This window comes from Lagopus leucura, unplaced genomic scaffold, assembly GCF_019238085.1.
Source record: "Lagopus leucura isolate 7727_CA_CO unplaced genomic scaffold, USGS_WTPT01 35286-8_obj-0_obj, whole genome shotgun sequence".
Classification (NCBI taxonomy): Eukaryota; Metazoa; Chordata; class Aves; order Galliformes; family Phasianidae; genus Lagopus; species Lagopus leucura.
The window spans coordinates 28,353-44,292 of record NW_024968924.1 but is presented as its reverse complement, the minus strand read 5'-3'; the positions used below and the strand labels follow the sequence as shown (position 1 = coordinate 44,292).

The window sequence follows — 15,940 nt, the reverse complement described above, 5'->3', positions numbered from 1 at the left end:
ATTTCAGGGCTGTGAGCTCTGCCATTTTTTGCATATCCTGAACTGGATTAGAGCAGTATCTGTTATGTGTGTCAGGGCATGACAGTCAGCAGTATGCTAGGGTTGCATGTAAATTGGAGAAGTATGAAAAGGCAACTGCAAACTGCACTATTTGTTACTAAAAGTTGTAAGGAGCAAGATTATCTGTTTTGTACCTTCCTCAAGGCAGTCTAATTTTTCTATAGAGGAAGGTAGGGAAGGAGGTGGTTTCTTTCACTATTTCTGCTATTTTAATGTCCTTCTCTGATTCAACTGTATCTCATTCTTTTCCTGTTCACAGTATGTTGTGCATTTCTGTATCACAAGGCTTTTAACTTTTTATAACTACCATTAACATAACAAGTTGTTTTTTTCTTTTGTTTGGTTTGGTTTTTATTTGGTAAGGCTAAAAACCAATTCTACTAAGATTCTAGGCTTGTCCTACCTGAAACCCACAGGACACACACAGCCCAGCTCAGCTCACACTTCCGCCTGCTCACCCTGCCACATCATCTGCCTCCTGGAGCAGCCCAGCCTGGCCAAGGGGCACAGGGAGGGCGTAGTGCAGTGCAGACAAATAGCATGGCCCCATGCTTAATGCTTTGCAAGAAAATGGTGTCAGCTTTCAAAGATTACAATTTGAAAATAGATGAATTTGGAAAGGGTCTAGAGGCCCAACAGGAGAATGATCCTGGGATGGAACAAAGTATTCTGACAGTTTTAAAGGCTGTAGATGCAAATAAATGTTCCTTTCATCTTATTTTATTGATTTTTAATTAGGGAGAAACCTTGCTAACTTATCTTGTTTTACAAGGATTTGTTTTGCAAGCAGGTGTTCCGCTTGGGCTCTGTATCATGTGTTGGCTGCATGGATACAGCATGCAGGTGGAAAAAAATGCTGCAGACTCTGAAGAGAGTAGAAGCAGGAGAGAGGCTGCAGTGGAGGAGAGAGGAAAGATGCACTTTGAAGCAGGGAATGCCCTGCTGACATGTTTTGAAAGCACTGCAGGCAGACTCCTTCCCAAAATTTCATCCCTCTCTCAAGGTCAGTAAGTAATATTGTGCTTGCTTAGAGAGATTCTGGTTTAGCTTACTAGTGCTCCTATTGCACTTGCTTAGGGAGTTTCTGCTTGCCATCTTCTGGGGCTATCAAAAATGGATACCTGTGTGTGTGCACATGCCAAATAAAACTCATAACTCTGTGCTGCTCTGACTGTGTAGTTTGCTTGCCTCTGCTCCTGAGACACCCCGTCTCTCCAATGCAAACATATCCTGAAACAATATTATAGGCAGAAACACATTGCAAAATGTGCTGCACATCAAGAAATGCTTGTCACCTTAACAAATAACTTTGAACCAAGTTAAAACTCAAAGGGAATCCTTAATAAAACTTGATAATGTGGCAGCAAATCTGATGGCAAAAAAATCAAAACCATTTTCTGATTGTGAGTTTGTCTCACAAGACTGTAGCCAGCTGAACTGAAGAAATATGAAAGTCTTTTGAACAAAATTTGGAGAGTTAAACTGCTAATATCAATTCCTGTGCTTTGGCTGTGGGTGAAAATGCTCATGTTAAATACAATGGCTCAACTAATCATTTTTGTTAGAGGCATTCATAATGAATTTCGATATCAGTGAAGAAATGGCTCCTCTGGTGGCACTGAAAAACAAATAATTCTCCTGATTTATGTGAAGTAGAAAAAAAACCAAAACAACATTAGAACAATTTTCTTTAACCCCTGTCAATATTTCTGGTACATCTACTGACAGTGCTCCAGTGGCAGTTGGTTAAAAAAAAGAAAGTGAGACTTATAAAATTAAGATATAATATTCTTACGTGCTTAGCAGAGGTTTGCTGGGTATAGAGAAGTTTTCCTTGGTTTTCTTCGTCTTTTTCCAATTGACGTAATTTTCTCCTCCCTCAACCCCCATCGAACTGCGTTTTTCCTCTGCCATCACGGCAGGGAGAAAAGCGCCAGAAGCTGCGGCGCGGCTGCGCGTCGAGTCAGTCGTTGTTGTTTCCGCGGTTTCCGGTGCCCCCTCGTGGCCAATAGGTGGAATTGCGGCCGTGTTTGTTTGGCGCCGCAGGCACTAGGGCGCATGCGCACAGGCACGCGGCGCTCGTGCTCCTCGCTCTGCGCAGCGAATCCGCCGAGCTTTGTTATGGTTAATCCTCGAGGCAACAGAGCGCATGCGCCAGGACACTCATAACTAGCATTCAAATCTACAAAGCCTCGAGGTGCAGGCGAGCAGTCGATTCCTGGAGCCTGCCTCGGGAACAGACTATTGTGGCTTCGAGCGGCCCCTGCGCCCCTCGCACGCGTAATGAGTAGTCGAAAACAACGCACGCGTAGGTGAGTACTCGAAACTAATCAAGCGAAATAACCTGCTGGGCCGGGGCTGTTCGCCGCTATGTTCGCTATTACCTGGAGGACTGATGACCATAGAGAGGTGGCGGATTAGCTGAGTAGAGCGGTTAGAACGGCACTTCCGCATTTTGTACGCGCATGCGTTGTGGTGCTTGCGGGACGCAGCTGCCGTTCCGTGCATTGGCCAGGAGGTGGCAACAGAGACCACGGAAAGAACTTTTCCGACGGGACTGGGGGAGCGGCGGCGCAGTGCCTGGCGATCCGGTGTGTGTGCTGTGAGGACGGGAGAGGAGCACGAAGTTAGATGTGGAGGGGTTGTGGGGGGAAAGACGAAGAAGAAAGAGGGAAACTACTCCAAACCCAGGAGAGCTGTGCCAAGTGCATATAAATAGCTTTAAAAAAAAAAAAAAAGAGTTTTTTTTCTTTTTTTCTTCTTTCTTTTTGCCAGCATCTGTTGCATTGTTTCTAAATGTTGAAATACCAAAATGCAACTACCCAGCAAATTTAACGATAATGGGATTAGAGCCCATTGGCAGAAAGTGCAGGGCCATATGAATGTTCACTCAGCCTCTGTCTTGTTTATACTTCCACGTATTTTTCTTCAAAAGCCTTTCTTTCCCTGCGGGTTTCATTTTTGGCTTTTTGTTCTTTTCATGCCATAAAATGGGAAGTTTTAGGTGCTAGCAAGTCTAAGCAGCCAGATCTAGCACAAAGCTGCAGTTTTGAGTTCTGTGTGGACCATGACAGTGTTCCTACAAAGATTACCAAAAACTGCAGTTCTCCCCCTAAGTTTACAGATGGAAAAAAATTAATTCACCTGCCTAGAAAGAATTGATGTGTCACAGCTGCCATTGGCAAGATGGCCCGAGAGTTGTGTGGGTGCATCTGGCTGTGAGAGGAATGTCTCTGTGGAAGGACAGCTTGTTCCCCCCTCTGATGGGGGCAGCTTCTCAGCTGCCCTACCCTGGTCTTCCTGCAGCTGGACAGATAGGCCAGAAGGGCACAGGGTACGCAGACCCTCCCCGGCCAGCTGCAGCAGTCGCTCCTGCCAGCACTCCCTTTCCCCCCGAACATTTGCATTTTGCAGGCTGGAGCCCTGTGTGGCACAGGAGGAGAGAGCTGCAGGCAGAAGGAAAACAAGGTGCTGGGATTCCTGCAGCTCGCTGCCAGCTGTCTTCTCTGACATTTTGGGGGTGGGCAGGGGACTGTGGGAGCACCCTCAAGGCTCTGGGCAGGAGGGAAGGAAGCAAAGATGCAGCTGCAGGCAGCGGGCTCTGAGCTGGAGAAGTGCGGCCGGGCACTGTGCAGCTCCCAGTCTGGGCACACGGAGCAAATTTGTCCAGCTGAGGGCTGCAGGGCTGTCCTTATCAAGCACTCCCCCATCGCACAGGTCTGCAGCGACTGCACCAGTTGCTCGAGCTCTTCCCACTGCAGGAGCTCAGAACTGACAAGAACCCTGACCAAAGCAGGTAATGGCAACATATGCACACAGATACACACCTGATACAGAATCTGGCACTTGACAGTCCTCCCAGAGCTTCTTGCTGCTTTTTAGGCTGCTCTACAGCTATTCTGTCCTTTTCCCCCTCATTCCCCTGTCTTGTCCTTTCCTTCACCCTGTGCCTTCTACTACTTAACTACTGGAAGAACTGCATTATTTCATCCCACTCTTCAGTGAGTTTCTATTATTTACCATGTAAGAACAACTTCTTTGTAATGCCTCCCTTGTAGAAAAGTGACGTGTTTATCTTCATTGCCAGCCCTTGATTTCCAGTGCATGTTCAAAATAGTTGATGGGTGAAGGAATGCTGGCTGGTTTACGCTCAGAAAAAAGCCTCCACAAGTTCACATTCAGTACAGTGAGTACACTTTTATTTTTGCTAGATGGTCTGCTGGTTTCTCCAGTCTTCTTATGTAACACGAGGGAACATTCTGTTGTTTGAATTTCTATAACTGCCTATTTTCTGTGTTCAGAGGAGTAGATTCCCTTACATATGGGGTATTTTTAACTGGGTAATGTAACTCAGAGTAATAACACATAAAAACAATCTTCTGTGTTGGTTGTTTGAAAGAAAGCTGTTTATTCATTAGAAATGTTAGAAACATAATAATCCCATTTGGTAGGTAGTTTTTCATCAGACTGTGAAGTTCCGAGTAGAAAATAGCACTTAAGTTCAATTGCATGTTGTAAGCAAGTTTTAATGACATACACCTTTTTAAATATCCCTCAGTAATGCATGCTATTATTGTCCTCAGGACCACTGGATCGCCTTGTCCTAATGGTTCAAAGCATGCGAAAAATCTTTATCTGGAAGAATATGACAACTGAGATTTTTTATTGGTACACGATAGCACAATAAATTCTGTCACCTGTAATTAACTTGACGCCATAGTTCACTGCTGCAGATCTTAATGTAAAGATTGCTGGGGCAATGCTTTCAGGGCCAAAACTTCAGCCAGACTGTTGTGTGTGTGAAGGAAAGCACTGTAAATCTCTGAATTCTGTATGGATGGGGCCTTATAAATATTTCTATAGTTAGTCAAAGCACAGTGATTTTTTTTTCCTGCAGGTTAAATACTGCTGATTAGCTGCTTACTTTTTAGACAGTTCTCTGTCCTTAGTATTTACATGAGTCTTTTTCTGACCTGCTGTAAGCCCGTTAGTCCAAACCAGATAAGGAGTCTAATTTTAGAGCTGGAGATAGTGTAACACTGTTACTAGTTGATACTTGCTATTTCATTGCATTCTAGGATTATGTAATAAACAAAAGAACTGCCTCCTAGAAGAGAATGACTTATTAATTACAATACAGTAGTGGTCTTGTTTTTGGTGTTATTATTGCATATGTATATCTGCCTTTGCACTGTTAGTTCTAGAAGATACTGTCTACAGGTATTGCTGACAATTTTAAAAAAAAAATTACAATTCTTATTTATTCTTGGAAATATATTTCTTGCTTGCTATGAATCAGTGAATACTGAGCCATGATATTTTGCTGTGCTAGTGCACTTTATTGAATGTATCAAAGTACATAAGACATATTGATATTGTAACAATTAAACACAGAAACAAAGACTGTGTCTAAAAAACAATTCCAAAGTTTTAGGAAGGAAGGATTATTATAGAATTCTGAGACTGCTTGATACAAGAAGAAAGTGGTTTGGGCAGATTCACATAATTTGACTTAACATACTCATTCTATATAAAAGAATTTAATCTCAAAGACTGGCAAGCAGAATTTTTAACAGGAACACTACTATGCAAATCAAAGAGCAATTCTGTTACCATGCTATGTACTAACTGCCAGACACTTGTTTGCTTTACAAAATATGCATTAATTTATCAAATTACCCCACAAAACAAACAAAACTGAAGAAAACCTATGCATTTAAAATGATTAGGATTTGACAAAGAAAAAATATAAAATGTTCAAAAGTAGCGAATCCAATTTTTGTTTCTTCAGAAACAAGCTCATTTCAGGGAAAAGCTATTAGATACTGCTATGTAAAGAAAATACAATTTATAATGTTCAGTGTTACAAATAAGAACTAATTTTGAAAAGCTAATTAGTGGATTTAATGATGGCATAACTACATCAGCGGATGAGGAAAATGCTTTATGTCATCTATCTTAATGTCAGTAGAGACTTGGACATAGTCCCCATCATATCCTTCTTTTCAAATTCAGAATGTGTGGATTTGAAAGGTGGACTGATGAACAAAGTTTAGTCTAGTCATACCTTGAGAGTGGTGGTCATTGGCTCAATGTCTGGATAGACAAAGTAACAAGTGGTGCTCCTCAGGGGTCAGTACTTGGACCAATGCTCTTTAATATCTTCAGCAGTGACATTGACAGTGGGATCAAGTACATTCTCATCAAGTTTGTGGATGACAACAAGCTATGTGATAAGGTTAAGATGACTGAGGTATGGGATGCCACTCAGAGAGACTTAGCCTTTGTCAGTGGGACAAGGAGAACCTCATGAGGTTCAAAAAATCCAAGTGCAAGGTACTGCACATGGGTAATGGCAACCAACCCCTTGTATCAATACAAGTTGAAGGATGTAAGGACAGAGAACAGCCCTGCCACAGTGGGCATAGGGATACTAGTCAATAGCAAGTGGACATGAACTAGCAGTGTGTACCCTCACAGCCCAGAAAACCTCTCCTGTCCTGGACTGCACCAAAAGAATGGTGGTCAGCAGGTCAAGGTAGATGATCCTGCCCCTCTGCTCTGCATTGGTGAGACCACATCTGGAGTACTCCATCCTGACGTGGAGTTCTCGAGTACAGGAGAGGCATGGATCTGTTAGAGCATGAGCAGAAATGGAATACCTCCCCTGTGAGGACAGACTGAAAGAGCTGGGACTGTTCAGCCTGGAAAAGAGAAGGCTCTGGGGAGATGTGATAGTAGCCTTTCAGTATCTAAAGGAGGGCTATAAGGAGAAGAGGACAGACTCTTCAGCAAGGTCTGTTGCAGTAGGACAAATGTAAATGGTTTTAAAATATAAAAGGATAAATTCACATTAGATACAAAGAAGTTTTTTTTTTACTATGAAGGTGGTGAGGCACTGAAAGAAATCACCCAGAGAGGTGGTGGATGGATCACCTGTCCTTGGAGACATTCAAGATCAGGCTGGCCCGGGCTCTGAGCAACTTGTTCATATTCATTTCAAGGGAGTTGGATTAGATGACTTTCTAACTCAGAAGATTCTGTAATTTTATGATAATACTAAACTCAAGTAATATAAGTTACCCAGCAAAGATATTTATTTCTTGCATTTAATTTTGGTATGAACCAGTTAACACTGAACTAAGCGAAGATCACCGAAATATTTCTAGTGTTTAGGCACTTTGAAACATTGGTCACAGTTCTTAAAGTATAAATTTAAGGATCTATATCTATACTTAGAATCAGGGATAAATGTTCGGGTGTTTTTTTTCTGATAATATCTTCCTCTCTCCAGTTGCCATACACTTTCTAAAAAAAAAAAAAAAAAAAAAAAAAAAAAGTGTTTAATTTATATATTATTTATAAACATACAGAGATGTTTTCATCTTTGTAGACACTAATAGGTAGCTGATTCCAAGGTACACATGTCCTTAACCAAAGTTAAAACAGGATCACGACTTTCTCTCTGTTCTATTAACAGCAATTCTGTAATAGTTTTATAGCACCTACCTGAATCAGTATATCAGTATCACACATTCCGCTTGGCTAACGAGCTTCTTTTTGCAGAACCTTAATCCAAAAACAATAAAAGTGGAAAGAAATTCCCTGTTTCACTTCAGCAGACACTGAAATATATATATAAAAAATTCTCCTTCTTGATATTTTGCCTACTTTTTTGTAACTAACTTTTTTCACTACGTAACTGTATCAAAACACTACAAAAATAATATCCACTGTACTGTTTGCACACTGTTTTGAAATGTAGTATTTATGATAAATGAATTTTACATGAAACCATTCTATTAAGCATGTTAAAATAACTGAAATTTGATTTGTCCCAAGAAAACATATGTAACTAAGCTTCTGCTTGGCTTTAAGATGCACACACATTATTTCTTTGACTTGGAAACACAAGCATGTGTGATACTTTACTGAGTTATTTCAGCTTTCTGGGAGCTGTATACTAATGCTGTGTCGTCAGAAAACTTCTGAAATGAGGGTTTGATACTCCGACATCAGTGAACAGCATAGTGCTACTGATCTGTAACCTCTCAGCAGCAAAATAGAGAAATCCATGTAATTGATTCAGTGTCTGTGAGGAGAAGCAACACCTTTTAATACACCACCTCAGAGAGCTGGAAGAAAAAATAGACAAATTTTATTTTACCTGCTTCATCAAAGTACATACAATGGAATTTGTTTGAGAAGAATGAACTCCTTTATATTGCAGATGGAAGGACAGAACCTGCCTGTACAAATCTATCCTACGCTGACCTAAGCAGAAGCATTAGAGGTCATATAAATGTTCCTTGTCTTAGTTACTGAATCTGGTTTCTGTAATCTGAAGACACAATGAAGGTAAGGCTGCTTACACACTATTTTCAGTTGTTTTTCAGGATAATGACATAAAAATGAATTAACTGACTCTCCTCTCCTTACACTCTATCAATTGAAGATACTTGAACTGGAAAAGCAGTACGTGCAAGATTTATTGTTCCTGATGGAATCTTAGTCCTGCTGCCTTTTATATCCATTCTGATATCACTGAATCAACCTGAAGTCCTATGGATAAAAGAAGGAATTATTTTAGATTTTCCCGAGGCTCAGCCTTCATCACAATATAAGATATCCAGTTGTATCACCACCATCCCTGCAACTCTCTTCCTACTCTCAAGTTTACTGGATTTCTTGTTATTTATTGATTTCCAACTTCCAAGGTCTGCGTAAGATACCTTTCTGGTTAAGCTCCTGTACTGATCTCTCTCTTTTTTGTTATTATTATTATTATTTTTTTTTTTTCCTTCTGTAAATTAATGCTAGTTAGTGATTGCTACTTGGGTCACTATCATCTTCTGTTCTCTCATCCCAAGTGTATTACAAGAATGAAAAACTATTTAAGGTTGAACTGTACTAACTCTGTCTTCCTTTACTGCACTTACCTGAAGTGCTCTAAAAGGACTCAATGAAGGACAGGGAAGTATTTTCAAATTATACCTGTGAGTGATGACCAGAGAATAAGAAACCTCCGACCTGAAATTAGAGGAGCTGTTGACACTGGCTACAATTCTGAATAGTAGTTCAAAGCCAAAGAAGAAACAATAATATTATGTCATTCACTGGGGAAAAAAAAAAAAAATAATCCACTGTTAGATTTTTAGCAAATAAACAAGTATATATGATTACAGAGAGGGAAAAAAATGGATTTTTGGAACTGTGTCTAAGTTTGAATAAAATGCTTTTATGTGTTTACAGAATTATTTTAAAGGACGATTGTTGATCTGCTGAAGCCTTCTTGATTCTACATTTTTCTCAGTTTGAATTATAAAAACTGTAATTGTATATTCTGAACCTAGAAGAGAAAATCTAGAAGGCTGTTCTGATTTTTTCTAACCATCTGTTGAAAAACGTCATGAGCACTTGTTTATCTGCACTTCTTTAAGTTCTCAACATTGATTGTATTTCATTTTCTGTATCTAATTACTCTTCAGAATGATATGTTTATACTACTGGAAAACTTCTATTTTAGAGTGGAATTATGCATACAGTATTCATATGGATCTGATCAGAACTGAATAATGCAGATATTTTTATAAGTACATCTTTTGAAAGGAAAAAAGTGTCATAATATATTTAAAAACCCACCACCTTTCAAGTAATAATGATAGTATCTTTTGTGAGCTGGAAGTTCAATATGAATATTCATTAAAAATAATGATGATATCCTGACTGTCTTGTGGGAATATTACTGTAGCATCAGAAATTCCTCCTGAATTCTTCAACTGAGTTTATGCTGCCATATTTATTCTAAAATTCTGGAAATCTTGTGAAGGCAAGATGCAAGTGAGATTTCCAGTATATGCAGAACTGCATCCCAGCCTTATATATGGTAAGTGCAACATTTGCTATGTTGAATTATTATTGTTATTATTATTGTAATTACTGTTGTTGTTGTTGTTGTCATTGTTACTGTTATTATTGTTAGGTTGCTTGTTTTAGCAAAGACATAAAGTGAAACAGGTAAGTAAGACAGGGATCTCCTGGAAGGAGTCCAGTGGAGGACCATAAAGGTGATAAAAGGCTTGAAGCACCTTCCTTATGAGGAAAGGTTGAGCGACCTAGGGCTGTTCAGCCTTGAGAAAAAAAGACTCAGAGGGGATCTGGTCAGTGCCTATAAATATCTAAGGTGAGGAAAGCAAACAGACAAGGCTAGGCTCTTTTCAGCAGTGCTTGGTGGTAAAACAAGGGGAGATGGCCACAAACTGAAGCACAGGATGTTCCACACACATGTGCATAAGAACTTCTTGACAGTAAGGGTAATGGAGCACTGGAACAGGCTGCCCAGAGAGTCTGTGGAGTCTCCTTCTCTGGAAATGTCAAGACACACCTTGATGCCTAGCTGTGCAACCTGGTCAAGGGAGCATGCTTTGGTAGGGAAGTTGGACTAGATGATCTCTAGAGGTTCCTTCCAGACCCTACAGTTCTGTGACTCTGTGAAATACGTGAGTTGGAGTTATGATAACAGGAAGATTTAGTGTTAGTTTTCTTAAGATCAAATACAAAAATAAAGGAAGGTTGAGAACATCATTTTCCTAATATTACTTTTCTCTGTTTAAAGGAATGGTAAATGTGTATGCAAATGTTCTTATACTGAGTCTTTGCTGAAAATTGGAGCTACTTAATACAAGTGCTGAATTTGGTTTCTTCTTCACAGAAACTTTCCATATACTGACGTATAAGAATGCATTACTCAGTGTAACAGGTACAGTAGTCGTTGTATAACTCTTCACTTGAATTAGTAGAGCTTGCTCAGATTCAATGATTACTTGATATTTAGCTAGCTTAAACAGAACTGAGATCACAGGAAAAAGGAGAGCATGAAGAAGTCATCAGAATTATCTAGCTGTGATTAGAAAAGATACTTGCTTACATTCCTGAAGTCATCCCCTCATTTTCATGTTTACTGTCACTCTTTAATTGTTTTTTAATGTTTCTTTAAACAGTATTAAAATGAATGGAAGTCAAAGTCCAGTTTTAACGCTTCACAAGACGTTGTGTTGTTTTGTATGCATCATGTATTATATATGTATTAAATTTCTCCAAGCTAGCCTGAAGATTTACTAACTGTACTTTGAGGCACATTTTGTATCACAGCAATTTAAAAAAATAAATTGAAATTGTCTATTATGCCGTATTAGTGGATGTAGAAATATGAGTTCATACCTTTCATTGAACTGTTTTAAAAGCCTACTTCCATTATTCAGGGGACAAATGGCCACTTAAGTTCTACCAAGATCATTCTACCATCCAGTGTTCAACCTGCATGAAGTCTAATTATCCATGCAGCTAGAGAAATGTGAAAAAGCTGAAGCACAGATCTTCTACATAACCTACTTTGCAGTATTTACAATAACATGGACTAAAACATTAGATTGGTACTCATGTAAAGTTTAATGTTTATCGTAGTGTCTCTGCACTTGACAGTAGCTAAGTAAGCCCATACATCTGTTATATTTCTTTCATGCTGCCCATGTGTCCGGCCTCTGTGCCCATCAGCAGTAATGGTCCTCAGTGCTATTACTGTAATTCAAAGGCATTAACCAGAAATTAAATGCATATTAGTTATATAGTACGAAATTATGTTAGCTGATGTGTTAAAGGCTGCAAACCACAATCTCAATAGCATTTTACAAGTACTACTGTGACAGATAAGAAACATAAGAATAGGTCTTTAGAAATATTGTGCCTGAAAACAATTCTGAAAGCACACTGATATTCTGAAAGCATTGTTGGCTATCTGTCATCATGGTTTATCAGTAACTGACTGTCCTCAAATTCCAGACAGCTTGTCTAATCATCTCCTGGTTTACTTACAGATTTCAAATGCTCACCATTCCTGATACAAGCCATTGGCTTTCTTGGCTACCTGGGCACACTGCTGGCTCATATTCAGCCAACTGTCCATCAGCACACCAAGGTCCCTTTCTGTCAGGCGGCTTTCCAGCCACTCCTCCCTAAGCCTGGGGTTGCCTGGGGTTGTTGTGACCAAAATGCCGGACCTGACACTTGATTCTATTGAAACTCATACAGTTTACCTTGGCTCATCGATTCAGGTCCCTCTGTAATGCCTTTCCTCCCTCTGGCAGAACAACACTCCCTACCAACTTGGTGTTATCGGCAAACTTACTGAGGGTAAGTTATCTCATCCCCTCATCAAGATCATTAATAAGGATGTTAAATAGAAGCGGCCCTAGAACAGAGCCCTGGGGGACAATGCTTGTGACTGGCCTCCAACTGGATTTAACTCCACTGACCACAGCTCTTTGAGCTCGGCCATCCAGCCAATGTTTCATCCAGCAGAGCGAATGCCCATCCAAACCATGGGCAGCCAGCTTCTCCACGAGGATGCTGTGGCGGGCAGTGTCAAAGACTTTACTGAAGACCACATCAACAGCCTTACCTTCATCCACTAAGCAGGTCATCCTGTCATAGAACAAAATCAGGTTTGTCAGACAGGATCTTCCATTCATAGACCCATACTGCCTGGGCCTGATCCCATGGCTGACCTTTAATTGATCCATGGTGGCTCCCAAGATTATCCGTTTCATGACCTTCCATGGCACCAAGGTGAGACTGATAGGTCTGTAGCTACCAGAATCATCTTCCTGGCCCTTTCTGAAGATGGTCTTCATATCTGCCAGTCTCCAGTACACCCGGACATTCCCAGTTAGCCAGGACTGTTGAAGGATGATGGAGTGTGGTTTGGCAACCACATCCACCAACTCCCTTAGCACTCCAGGATGCAATCCAACTGGCACCAAGGAGTTGTGAGTGTCCACGTTTCAGAGCAGTGTCCAGCTTTTTCCTCTTCCTCTTCCTTTTCCTTTTCTTTTTCCTTTTCCTTGAACTAGGTCATTATTGGAAAGATTGTTGTTGTTTTTTTTTTTTAAGGATGATATTTCTATTCAGTGTGTAAGCAATCAGAAATGTTTTACTAGTGAAAAGATAGAGCACATTATTTGGAATTGATAGCTAATTTATTTTATTATGATTACCTGGAATAACTTTTGCCACAAGATTTTAATTTACATTTCTCTAATACTACTGATTTAAAGGTGACTTCAACATTCCTCAGCAGAAGCTCTTTGTGAACAATAAATCTATTTTCTCTAACAGCAGCATAGTGTCTTAGTCTCCTACATGAATGAGGTTGTAAACCAAAGTCCTATAGAAATATATCTACGCAAAGATCATTCCCAGTGTAGTATTTTTACAGCACTACTAGTAACTGTATAATTCATATGGTATGGTCTGCTCCAGTCTTGGATAAAAGAGCTAAATATTTTAATTTAAGTGAATGATTTTGTTAGGTATCACAAGTTCAGTCCCTGCTGGTGTTACGCTGCCAATATGTCTAAAATGTACTGTAAGCTATTTCTGTTTGTGTGTATGAACTGAGCAAAGAACAGCAGTAATGTGCTCAGTGTCAGTGCATATACCATGACTGAGAGCAAAATAAATTATTTTCTTCAGATGGTAGAGGCCAAAGTAAGAAGTTAAGTTTTATTTTGCTCAGGATTTGAATGACGGTACTATAAATCATGGTATCAAAATAATAGGCTGATCCTAAATTCTTGTACTGGATACAGAGATTGCCTTCATTGCCCAGAAGTAGTGCAGATTGTAGAATTTTTTTACAACTATTGTTATTGTTATTATAAATAGTCATGTGTTATTACCTAAACCCTGATGGTGGAGCAACAATTTGACTAATTTTTTTTTCTTACAATAATGTCATTTAGATACGGTTAAAATAGTATTCTGTTTTAAGTTATTGCAGACTGTAACATTTCAGTGCACTGAATATGAGTTTAACAATACCTAACCAATGAAGTTAATTTGACTGAAAAATGTACTACTTGTCTTTTAAAGAATAAGAATGAAAGATTGTAAGGGATTTGAAGATAATGTGGAATTGCTTAGGAAGTAATTTTTGGGCTTCTACCTGTATTTTGCTACCAGTTAAAATCTCCACAAACATTCAGTTATTTTTTTCCTGCATCTGAAAATTTAACAGTGTGAATTCATTTTTATATGGAATTATATCTAATAGAATGTCTATAAACCTTGAACATGCATTGGGTTTTATTTCAGTGAAATACGTATTTTATTGTCAATAGTCTTCTCAGGAATCAATTGTCAGTGTGCATGTCTGTTACATGGAAGGAAATAATTTATGTGTCTTCAGCACATAACATCCTTTATAAACATTCCATGTGATTTTTTGATAGCAAGCAAAAGCATGACAGATGAATGCAGAAGAGATATTTGGGGAATTTTCATGATAATATTTACTCACTATATGTAATAAGACTCCAAAGTCACTGTAAATAACTGGAATGTTACAGATATTTCAGAAAGTTACAGCAGTGCACAGTGCATGCTAGATATAACATACTGACATAACTAAGTATAATACAAAGTAATCTATTCTTTGCATTGACCTGCTCCTTGAGCTTAACAATGTTGAACAATCAGTATTCAGAACAGCAGTTTGTGATAGTTTAGATGGTAGCTGTAGGTTAATGCATGGCCTCTGAGATCCAAATGGCTGGCATACTTCAGGCAAATAAAATAATAAAATACATGAAAAAGAATATCCACTAAGATGCTAATAAGCCCAGTTGCCGTGAGAATATGTTGTCATTACAAGGCTTCTATATTTTTTTTTTTCCAAAATTGTAAGAATTAATGAGAACAGTACATGTGAAAAGGCTTAGGATCTATCAGTTTCTCCAAACGACAATATAAACACATTTTCTATTGTTCAGCATGATTTTTTTCCTAATTATAAACTAAGCAAGCTAAGAGTTAGAAAAAAGCGTGCATGTTAAAGCTTAATATTAAAATAATGAAGGTTATGAAGTCGAAAAAATGGAAGGTGTGGTAAGAAAGAGTGCAGGAGTGGATGATTAAAATAGAAAAAAATTGAAACCTTAGTCAAATCTTTGATTTCAACGGGGGTTTCACTTGAACAGAAAATAAATCAAAATAATCAGGGTTTCACAATTTCAATTATTATTATTATTAATGGCAGAAATATGGATAGCAATTTCAGTCTATCCAATGTTTTAATTCGCCAAGTACTAATGAAGCGGCCTACTATAAAGTGAGTAAAATCAGACTGAAATAACAGGATTTGGAATGGAGACAGAACTTACAATGTTTATTTCCTACAGTTCTTCAAGTAATAAAAATACCTAGGCAGGTTTCCTCCATCTTGAATGCAGGATTGCATATATGCAATACTGTGAAACAAGAACATTCTGCCTCTAAAACAATTTTGCATACTTCCAAATTAGCTATGTGCATGAGAAAGCAGTATGAAAATCACCTTTACCTTGCTGTACACTCGTTTATCTTGAACTCAAAACGTTCTTTTGAAAACTTGCTGAAATAAAGAATATGAATTATGTTTCAGCTGCACTTTCAAGAACATATTGCTGAACAATATACTGAATTTGTTATGCAAAAAGTTCTTAGATTTAGCAGCTTTCTAGATAGACTATCATACACGTTAAAAAAAAGAAAAAGAAAAAGAAAAAAAAAAAAAGGAGAAAATGTTACTAAAATCCAGAGCTTTTCTTTCAGTGAAAAAGAGTGTAGTCAGCATTCTAATAACAGCAATGTAGTGATGAGGATTTAAGAATAGAATAAAGTGAAATGTTGCACAACAAATTACAAACTACACTGAAAAGATGACCATGCCACAGGAAATAAATAAATGAACAAACAAACAAACAAAAAACACCAAAAAAAACCCTGGAAAATAAACACATAACTGCAATCAAATTTAAGCAGGTCTGGAAACACCAAATGACCA

The 15,940-nt window shown here is 38.7% G+C and overlaps 2 long non-coding RNA genes across 7 annotated transcripts; one reads left to right on the top strand and one right to left on the bottom strand.

Annotated features, from left to right (window-relative positions):
* Window positions 1-385: 385 nt before the first annotated feature.
* Window positions 386-2,017, bottom strand: LOC122193913. The gene is made up of 2 exons (XR_006183011.1): window positions 1,856-2,017; window positions 386-1,290 (listed from the first exon to the last, which is right to left on the bottom strand). It is a non-coding gene; the product is annotated as an uncharacterized LOC122193913 (long non-coding RNA).
* Window positions 2,018-4,019: 2,002 nt separating this feature from the next.
* LOC122193911 lies at window positions 4,020-12,022 on the top strand. Of its 6 annotated transcripts, none has more exons than XR_006183010.1 (6): window positions 4,047-4,061; window positions 4,148-4,246; window positions 8,291-8,418; window positions 9,812-9,946; window positions 10,676-10,819; window positions 11,934-11,971. It is a non-coding gene; the product is annotated as an uncharacterized LOC122193911 (long non-coding RNA). The 6 variants fall into 6 exon arrangements; XR_006183009.1 differs by having other exon boundaries at window positions 10,772-10,819; window positions 11,934-11,964; XR_006183007.1 differs by having other exon boundaries at window positions 10,772-12,022.
* The last annotated feature ends 3,918 nt before the right edge of the window (window positions 12,023-15,940 follow it).